The following is a 10,481-nucleotide window of genomic DNA, read 5'->3' on the forward strand; positions in this document are numbered from 1 at the left end:
CATACGGCGTCCTGAATTGCTGTGGGAGGCTAAACCACATCGACGTACCAACAAACAGTTTACAGAGCGTGTACTAACATGCTTGAGTAGAACGGTTATAACCAACTGCTAACAGATTGTATTAAAACACAGTTTACTAGATAGTTAACAGACTGCTCACGGACAGTCTTTCTATTGAGAGAATGTTACTATATAGGGCGTCGATTGAACATGGTTGATAGGACGTTACTACGTGGTCACTAGACAGCTTATAAACACGATTCGGTTCAAAGTTGGTGGCCAATTAGAGCCAGAGCATTGATAGATTGTTGGTAAAGGAGTCTAAAGACAGTTGGTAGACACATTTTTGGAACGTTGGTAGGTTCTGGTGACAATCTTCTTTAGACAGTCAACTTATCGTTAGTAAACATTTTTGTAAGATCGAAACGTGCCACGCATTTCTCATACACAAATGACGGACGAAACGAGGGGCGTAGCCAGAAATTTTTTTCGGGGGTGGGGGGGGGGGTTACACAGACCCGACGGGGGGGGGGGGGGAGGTCACAGGCATGAGCTTTTCTCTGTGACGTCACTCTCGGCGGTAGTTTAAACAGATGGTGCCCATATACATCAAGTCATAAGATGCCCCCTCTCCCCATGCGTTTGGTGTGTAAAGAGTAGGTAAAAGTACTGTAAGAATGATTGATTGATATGTGAGGTTTAACTCCCGAAAATCAATATGATTATTAGAGATGCTGTAGTGGGTTATAAAGATGCTGTAGATTATGAGAGATGCTGTAGATGCTGTAGATCCAGAAATTGAGACTACCTATGGTTATTTAACATGCACCCAAATCTGAGAACCCATACCTGAGCCTACAGCAGTTTCGCCTCCATCGAAAATGCAGCCGCTGCAGCCGGCATTTGATCCCGCGACCTGCGGGTTAGCAGCCGAGTACCTTAGCCACTAGACCATCGTGGCGGGGCAGTCCTGTAAGAAGTACTCTAAATACACTAAACGACAGGCACAGTGACCGTTTGGAGCAACGGGCTCTCGCTGCACCATTGAATGGACTAGTCTTTGAAAACTCATTATTGTGATTACCCACCCGATCGAAGAAGACATCGCTAATCAATAATCTTTGTTAAGCGTAGATGGCGTAGTCCTCATCGGGGCGATACGCGTTTGACAAATCAAGGAGGGTTCCGCTTACTACGAGGAATTAGAAGTATACACAACATGTTTTTGTACATTCATAATTACATTTTTGTTTTGCTTACTTTGCTGAGCGAATTTCTTCCTGTCAATATGTCTGTGACTTCATGCCCATGGGAATGATTTTTATATTAATCTGTATATGTCAAGCCGTCCTGACGCAGTGGTAGCTTTTAGTCATTTTTTTTACTTTACTGCGTGCATCCAAGCATGCTTGCGATACGCAATGAGTGATTTTTTGTAAGATATGCTGCATGTTGGCTACACCATTTTGCACACGTTATTTTTCGGACAGACCTTCGGTTCCGCCGTAACTATTGATATCAATGAAGTACTCCAATCGTAGAGGTTTTATCGTGCAATCTGCGATGCCAAGGTAATCATTGCTGAGGAATGTTCACTTGGTCGCAATCAAAAGTGCACGTGCGACCAAACTATAACTACTCACATAAAACTTGGTCGCTACGAATATGCACTAAAACACTTAAATACGCGCAAAAAAAAACGCGTTATGGTCATAGAGCAGCATAAGTAAACTTAAAGAACGGACACTTTCATTGAACCATGCGGCGCACATGACTGCTAGCACTCCTAGCGGCCGGCATTAAACTGCCACAAAGTTTTTTTTTCCGGCATTGCCATCGCGCCACAGTGGTTTCAGTTTCCGTTTCAGCATTCTTGTGCGAAGGTCGGGTGTTTCTTCTGTTATTCGGGAGTGCTTTCGTTAGCTGTTTTTTAGGGTCAAGTAGGCTGCGGGCACGGTTATTGCATATACGTTCATCTGTTGGCAATTCTTGCGAAAAAAAAAAAATGCACGCCTATTTTACAAATGAATCGAGTTTATTCAGACAGCAGTACTTAAAAACCCTTATAAAGCAGCTAAACAGGCGTTTTAGGTAATATATTACCTCCCAATCAGAAATTTGAGAAATCAATGAATAACGTTTATTATTTAAAAAAACTGCAGTTTATCGTGTTTTTTTTCAGAAATAACATTGCTATGTAGGAAAAGCACAATCGCACCGAGCAAGCCGCAAAAAAAGCATATTCATAGTCAACGCGAACATTTCAACACATCACTAAAAATTTAAACCATTGTAAAAAATTATTATTTCATTTATTTATTTATTTACTTCCGGGTACTGTTGGCCGATTGGGCCGTTACATGGGTGGGGCATAAATCTAATCATTGTTTACAAGAAATAGCTAGGAACATCTTATACAAAAAATCTAAAAACTACAATGTGTCATTACATATAAACAGTGAACAAAATCTGACATAATAACTATCATTTCAAGCATAAAGAAGCTATGCATAGGCGAAAAAAAATACAAAAACTTTCCATCGCATTATTTTGCTCCACCACCTCCATCACCCATATATCATACACTGCAGAACATTAAGCATCACAATACTAAATTCTACATGTCACATAAAATTTGTCTGATTCGGTACACTCAATGAAATTTAAAAAATAGCTAGCATTCACGAAGATTTACTTACAAAATTTTCTGTAGTTTGGAGCTCGACATTTCTAACGTTTTACAATTCCGTACAGTCTTTTATGGTTTCAGGAAAATAAGAGTATGCGTATGTGTTCACACGAGATTTGGGGATTTCAAAGTTGCCGTGGTAGTGACTTTGTAGGTTCTGGAGAAGTTGCGGAACGAAGTACTGCGCTACATCAAATTTGTATGTATTTTGATAAAGCAAAAACAAGAATTTTAGTCTGGCTACATGACGGTGTTCCAAAAGGGTGGGTAAGTTTAGTTGTTGCAGCATCTCTGTCATAGAATCAGTTCGAGAGTATCTTGAAGGAATAAATCTAGCCGCTCTTCCTTGTACTCGCTCAACTTGATTTATTGATATGTAGGATTTAACGTCCCAAAACCACCATATGATTGTGAGTGGAGGGCTCCGGACACTTTGACCACCTGTGGTTCCTTAACGTGCACCCAAATCTGAGCACATGGGCCTACAGAATTTTCGCCTCCATCGAAAATGCAGCCACCACAGCCGGGATTTGATCCCGCTACCTGTCGGTCAGCAACTCACTCAACTTGATTGATTAGTCCTTTCTGATAAGGGTCCTATTTATACTTGCATATTCTAGTGTAAATCGTACTATAGCTAAATTTGCTGTTAACTTCACCAGGTCTTGATGCAAGAATCGGCGTGAATAATCATACAAGACGTAAAGAAAGCAACACGAAAATCAAAACTCTATTAGTATTGATCTTAAAAACAATCTAGCTCTCACTGCCCACGACAGCGAAGTTAAAGCAATGTTTGATGGTGTGTGTAGGCGTCGTTGTCCACACAATGAACTTTTACTTCTTGCCCGTAGGTGCGCTGTAGCTCCTTGAAACCTTGTTTCCGGTTGTTGAGGTGAAATTCAGGGTGATTGTTTCTCGGTAGATCTTACATGCATCTTTGGAGGAAGTTGATGTCATTTCTTCTCATTGCGGTGGAGCGTAGTGGAGCTGTCTCCTGATGCCACGGCATTTTCAGTGGTGGTGAGCCTTTGGTTTTGTGATGATAAATGTGCCTCAGTTAATTTATATATGTATGCTTCATTCGTTCAGCTTGAACATGGCACTATAATGCTTAGGAAAATTACCTTTAGTATTCTAGGGGCTGATACCGCCATTTTTTGAAATTTTCTACAACACTAGGGTGCACGGCTGACCCAATATAACTAAAAAATTAACACGCTACCACGGACAGCTGTCGCCCGTTAGCGGAAGCAAGAGAAAGAGTGCCTTTCGTGCGCCCAGCCGCTGCAGAAGGATGATAGAGGGGAGAGGGCATTAACACTCACTCACGACACATTCGGTTAGTATTCCATAGGATGAGAAGAGAACAGGAGAGCATCACAGCTCTACCGATGAGTTCTGCCAACGCCACCTAGAAAAAAAAAATCCTGGCCCACTCACTGCCGCCGTGACGTCACGCGTCTTGACCGAGCGAGCAAGAGCACGGGAGGCTGAAGGCATTGCCAACAGCGTCTCCCGTAAGAAGATGAAGCGTTCGCGGCGCCTTTTCTGCGTTTGCGACAACTTCATTTCGCCTTCAGCGTCGCGATTTGCGTTAGTTTGAGGAATGCATTACGCTTTGGCGTTTTTGACGATTTGTCTGTAAGCCATTTATTATTCCACTTAAAAAGATTATACGCCATAGAACGTGCGATTGATGTAACAGAGAAAAAAAATTTGATGGCGCATTGAGTTGATGAAATAAATGAAATAAATTTTATTGATTTTTATGCTTAATTCAGACACATACACGACACACACACGCACACACACACAAGACCCACTGTTCCAGAAGATGCGCCGAGACTGGCAATACTCATTTTCTGAATTTCTGCACTTTTCTCTGTTGTGCCTGCGCTTTTGTGCTCTTCAGAACATCTGTCTTCATAGACACATAGTTATTGAGGAGAGTGTTCGCTGCTGCCACAAGTACGTTATTTAACACAATGTCTGGGTGATGGCCATTAAAACAGACATCGAAATCATCATTGTCACAAAAGTGTCTTTTGACAGCCACAAGAAGCCCCCTCTGACTTGGCGTTGCATGAAAACGCGTTGCACTCTCTTTTTTTTTTGTAAGCTGTTCAAGTACAATATGGGCATGCAAGATTGCATTAGCGACAGCCGGCTTGGGAAACTTCAGAGCGCCTGTCGAAAGGGTTTCAATTAACTGATTGCTCTTAAGTTGAATTTCCTGGTCCCGGGTTGTAATATTCTTGGCACAATACTCACAAGGCAGCTTTCTTAACGCAGCATGGGCGCAAAAGCCAGCGATGTACGTGATTACTGGTAAAATTGACCGCTTATTTGTTATCTCACCGTCTAATATCTTTATACTGTACTTTTCTGTAACTGAGCCCCGTCAAGTGGCACAACACATGGCTTCTGTAATTCTTGCATATCTGGAAATACCAAACTGTCCTGTAGCCTGAGTTTTTTCCCCGACTCGAACAATTGGTGTGTTGAGATGTGATAATTCGTGCCTGACAGCCGCCGGTACTGTCCGAACCTTTCCTCAAGACTGTCTGTTTGAAATTTGCCCAGCAACACGTAGTCAAAACTCAATTCCTCAAGGCAGTAACGGCACAGCTCTACAAGCGCGTAACATTGATTGATATGTGGGGTTTAACGTCCCAAAACCACTATATGATTATGAGAGACGCCGTAGAGGAGGGCTCCGGAAATTTCGACCACCTGGGGTTCTTTAACGTGCACCCAAATCTGAGCACACGGGCCTACAACATTTCCGCCTCCATCGGAAATGCAGCCACCGCAGCCGGGATTTGAACCCGCGACCTGCGGGTCAGCAGCCGAGTGCCTTAGCCACTAGACCACCACGGCGGGGCTACAAGCGCGTAACAAGACAGCCGTAATGCTGAGTGCGTTTCCGTGGATAGTGCGCCTGTATCCATCTTGATGTCTCGCCATGTGTCCAACCAATCCAGTAAATTATTAAGAAATTCTATCTGCTTGCCAGTCAAACTTCTGACTGGGTCCTGGAGAGGATCTCTTAGGCGACGGCCCTTGGAGGAGCTTTTCACGTTGAGCGCATGCCACCACTTCAAAATTAGGTCAGTAAAGTGCGCTGTCCCTTCGGCGTAGTTCAAATTGAGCTCGTCTCCGCGCATTTTTAGAGCCTCTACCACAAATGAACTGAAAACTTTTAAAACAAGCTTCACATTCTGCCGCTCAATGTTGGATGGGTGCAAGGCCTTGTAGCTCAATCCATAACCAGACTTTGTGATGCTGTGTTGCTCTGAAGCGTGCAAGTCTCGAATAGCGTTGAAAGATGATCCGCTAACCCGAACTAACGATGATGTGCTGAAAGTTTCAGGGTAAAAGATACACGTTCCTGGATTCTTTTGGTTCAACCAGTTGTTTCTGATGCACTTCGGAAGGTGGACGGGGTCTACTACATAAAAAGGGGTCTTGCTTTGTCCACTGGGTGAGGGTACACAATATCAACTGTCCGTGTTTCAGAAAACAAAGACGTCACTTTTCTGTTTATTGAATTGTTATCTATTATTACTGCAATTACAGTAAGAGCTGCGTTTTCAAGCCCTAAAATTGTTTTTGTCAGGGCTGCGTGCAGTTGAACTGCTTCAATGTTGGCTACTGGCAGAATGTGAGCAACATCCTTGTGCGCTGATAGCAACGACTGAATTATAAAAACATGCACAGTTTTGGCCGCTTCGGAGGAATTAGAAGCTGCCCCGGTCACTGAGCCACCTTTGTATTCAAAGTACGGCTGAATATGAATCTCGTCCATCATTATAGTGACAATTTTTTCATGTGGTTTGAGAAAGCTTGACCGCTTCTTCACATAACGCAAAAATCCCTCGTCGTTCTGCTCATTAGTAGAATTCACTTTATATTGCGAGCAAATTCGCATAAGCGTAGATGGATGTGGCGGTGCTATCTTGCCAGTACCGCGAATGAATCGGTAGGCGTGTGGGGAAAGAGTGTGTAGAATACTGGTGAATAATAAAAGTTCTGCAGAGTATCGCAATGAGTGGTCTTTTCTGTGCAGTAGGTCAAGCTGCTCCTTGATGAAATCAAGTGCTTCTGTTTTCGCTTGCGGCAAAAGATCACCCCACTTGAGGTCGTCGAGCAAAGAGAAAAGCAACTGAAGGATGCCTTCACTTTTTCCTCCTTGTCGCAAATGTCTGGAGCCTTGAAACTGCTCATACGATCTAGTATATATTGTCACGGGGTCGTGACGTGGCCGAAGACAGGAGACTTCGTGTTGGGGTTTAACTGTTTATTTGGGCGAACCTGTGCCCGGTAAACGGAAAGTCCAATTACAGCAGCAGTCTCGCACAGATAGCAGTCTCGGACTGATAGCGGCGAACGGAGCGTCGGCCTTCGATCAACTACTGACTAGCGGCGAAGCGCGTCGGCATTTATACTCTTGCCGTCGAATGTTCTAGCGTTATCGCTGGCGGCGGTGTAGGTTCCAGAACAATCTGTACCGTTCGCACAGTGGGCGTGATCTTATCGAAATGATCTACTACAGTCCGGAACCTTCTCGAAAGCTGCAGGCGCGGTTTGCGCTGAGAATCGTGTGGTGTTTTGGGACGATAACAAAAACGTGGCATTGCCCCCCTCTGAAAAAAGGCATCGTCCCGATGTTTTAACTAAAGATGAAAGTACAATAATAATGCAAGAAAGTACAATGAATAAATTACGATACAACAATAATACAAAAAAACATTGGTTCAGTTTGTTAACGCGCATGAAACGGCTTGAGGCGCGCGACATGGACGACTTCAGGTCACGATCGGCGTCGTTGAGAGTTCGTGATGCCGTCGGGGACAACCTCGTAATCAAGTGGGCCGAGACGTCGAACCACCCGGTACGGTCCGAAGTACCGTCGCAGAAGCTTTTCACTTAGTCCACGTCAGCGTATCGGCGTCCACACCCAAACACGTTCACCGGGCTGGTATTCCACGAAGCGTCGTCGAAGGTTGTAACGGTGGCTGTCGGTCGTCTGTTGATTCTTGATACGGAGACGCGCAAGTTGTCGGACTTCTTCGGCGCGTTGAAGGTACTCGCTCACATCTAGGTTTTCTTCGTCGGTGACGTTGGGTAACATGGCATCGAGCGTCGTTGCCGGGCTCCTTCCGTAGACCAACTTGTATGGAGATATCTGCGTCGTCTCCTGCACCGCCGTGTTGTATGCGAAGGTCACATACGAAAGAATGGCGTCCCATGTCTTGTGTTCGACATCGACGTACATTGACAGCATGTCGGTGATCGTCTTGTTAAGCCGCTCGGTGAGGCCGTTGGTCTGTGGGTGGTACGCTGTCGTCCGGCGGTGGTTTGTTTGGCTGTATGCCAAGATCGCTTGAGTTAAGTCGGCATTGAATGCCGTTCCTCTGTCGGTGATAAGGACCTCCGGGGCGCCGTGACGTAGGACGATATTTTCGACGAAGAACTTAGCTACCTCGGATGCACTGCCTTTTGGCAGGTCTTTTGTCTCAGCGTAGCGGGTGAGGTAGTCGGTAGCTACCACAATCCACTTGTTTTCGAAAGCCGACGTCGGGAACGGCCCCAGTAGGTCCATACCAATCTGCTGGTAAGGTCGGCAAGGTGGATCAATTGGCTGCAGAAGTACCGCTGGCCTTGTCGGCGGTGTCTTGCGTTGCTGACAGTCCCGGCATGTTCTCACATAACGAGTGACGTCGGTGGTAAGACGTGGCTAGTAGTACCTTTCTTGTATCCTCGCGAGCGTGCGAGACACACCGAGGTGCCCTGCCGTCGGATCGTCGTGCAGGGCCTGCAGGAGTTCTGGTCGCAGAGCTGAAGGCACCACAAGGAGGTACTTAGCTCGAAGCGGTGAAAAGTTTTTCTTTTGTAGAAGACTGTTTCGTAGAAAGAACGACGCAAGTGTGCGCTTGAATATCTTCGGGACTTCGGTGGTCCTGCCTTCGAGGTATTCTATTAGGGCCTTAAGTTCCGGGTCGGCCCTCTGTCGTTCAGCAAAGTCGTCGGTAGTTATCGTTCCTAAGAAAAAGTCGTCATCCGGGTCGTCGGGTAGCGGTTGGTCGACAGGCGCACGAGAGAGACAGTCGGCGTCGGAGTGTTTTTTGCCGGACCTGTAAATGACAGTAATGTCATATTCTTGAAGTCTCAGGCTCCACCGTGCGAGGCGACCTGAAGGGTCCTTCAAGGTGGCTAGCCAACATAATGCGTGGTGGTCGCTCACAACTTTGAAGGGCCTGCCGTAGAGGTAGGGGCGAAATTTCGACGTAGCCCAGATGATGGCAAGGCACTCCTTTTCTGTTGTGGAATAATTTGCTTCTGCTTTGGATAGCGATCGGCTGGCGTAACTAATAACCCTTTCAAGTCCGTCAGCCCTCTGCACAAGAACGGCGCCAAGACCTACGCTGCTTGCGTCAGTATGTATTTCTGTCTCGGCGTATTTGTCGAAATGGGCAAGTAACGGAGGCGCCTGGAGGCGATGTTTAAGCTCCTGGAAAGCGTGTTCCTGTGGCGTTTCCCACTTAAACTCCACGTCGGCCTTGGTAAGGTTAGTGAGAGGATCGGCGATGCGGGCGAAGTTTTTCACGAACCGCCTATAATAGGCACACAGGCCCAGAAATCGGCGCACGGCTTTCTTGTCAGTGGGCGGCGGGAAGTCGGCAATGGCGGCTGTTTTCCGTGGATCGGGACGAACTCCAGACTTGCTGATAACGTGCCCCAGAAACAAGAGCTGCTCATACGCAAATCTGCACTTTTCTGGCTTCAGTGTGAGTCCGGAAGTCTTGATGGCTTGAAGTACAGCTTCAAGGCGCCGAAGATGCTCATCGAAACTCGAGGAAAACACGACGACGTCGTCCAAGTACACAAGGCAAGTCTGCCACTTCAATCCTGCCAGTACTGTATCCATAACGCGTTGAAAAGTTGCAGGTGCTGAGCAAAGGCCGAAGGGCATCACCTTAAACTCGAAGAGGCCGTCCGGTGTTATAAACGCCGTCTTCTCTCGGTCTCTTTCGTCGACTTCGATTTGCCAATAGCCAGTCTTGAGGTCCATTGACGAAAAGTACTTGGCGTTATGGAGCCGATCAAGTGCGTCGGCTATTCGTGGGAGAGGATACACGTCCTTTCTTGTGATTTTGTTCAGGCGGTGATAATCGACGCAAAAACGTAGGGTCCCATCCTTTTTCTTCACTAACACACCACGGGGGATGCCCATGGACTCTTGGACGGCTGGATAATGTCATCCCGCAGCATTTCATCAACCTGTCCCTTCATGGCCTCACGTTCTCGCGTCGAAACCCTGTACGGACTCTGACGGAGTGGTCTGGCATTTTCTTCGGTAATGATTCGATGTTTCGTGATTGGGGTCTGCCGAATTTTCGATGACGACGAAAAGCAATCTTCGTATTGCAGGAGCAGGGCCTTGAGCTGTTCTTGCTTATCGTTCGGAAGTCTGGGATTGACGTCGAAAGCTATGGGAGGGGCTTGGTTCCTCTGAGCAGGTTCTGCAGAATCGGCGAGGGCGAAAGCACTGGTGGCTTCGACAATTTCTTCGATGTATGCGACCGTTGTTCCTTTGTTCACATGTTTGTACTCATTGCTGAAATTCGTGAGCATAACCATTGCTTTGCCGCCCCGCAGCTTTGCAATTCCTCTTGCGACGCAAATATTTCGGGTGACCAACAGATGCTGACTGCCTTCAATGACGCTTTCCAAGTCAGGTGATTTAAGAGCGCCGACTGAAATAATGACGCTTGAGCGAGGCGGA

The sequence above is a fragment of the Rhipicephalus microplus genome, chromosome X (genome assembly GCF_043290135.1).
Source record: "Rhipicephalus microplus isolate Deutch F79 chromosome X, USDA_Rmic, whole genome shotgun sequence".
Lineage (NCBI taxonomy): Eukaryota > Metazoa > Arthropoda > Arachnida > Ixodida > Ixodidae > Rhipicephalus > Rhipicephalus microplus.